This window comes from Ipomoea triloba, chromosome 16 (genome assembly GCF_003576645.1).
Source record: "Ipomoea triloba cultivar NCNSP0323 chromosome 16, ASM357664v1".
Classification (NCBI taxonomy): domain Eukaryota; kingdom Viridiplantae; phylum Streptophyta; class Magnoliopsida; order Solanales; family Convolvulaceae; genus Ipomoea; species Ipomoea triloba.
This window is the reverse complement of record NC_044931.1, coordinates 17240565-17241124: the sequence shown is the minus strand read 5'-3', so window position 1 is coordinate 17241124 and position 560 is coordinate 17240565.

The window sequence follows — 560 nt, the reverse complement described above, 5'->3', positions numbered from 1 at the left end:
GGAAACGGAAATATTAAATATTTGTTCGAAACGGAAATTAATTCCGGAATCGGAAATATTAAATATTGTTCGTATCGGAAATGAATTCCGGAATCGGGAAATTAATCGGAAGCGTATCGTACGAATTAGCATCGGACGAGGCCTGCCAGACGAAGGCCCAGCACGAAGCCGGGCCATCGCCCAGCAAGCCAGCGCGCCACAACGCACCAGCCAAGGCTGCGCCAGGCCCACCGCAAGGCAGGCCCAGCGCGCGCCAACGCTGCGGCAGCGTGTGGGCCTCGTGGCAATGGGCTGCGAGCTCGCGGGCTGCGCGCGCGCGCATGGCGCCCCTCGTGGGCTGCTGTGCGTGCGTGTGTGTGTTTGTGTGCTATACGAATCCTAAAGCTATCAGGTTTCGACATATGATTAAATTCCTAAACCTAAAAGGATGAATTAATTAAATAAGAATTCTATTAGGATTCTAGTTTAATTAATTCGTATCCTAATAGGATTACAATTCCCTTTCCATACCTCTATAAATAAAGGCCTAGGGTCATTATTTTGTATAGAGTATTCAAGTA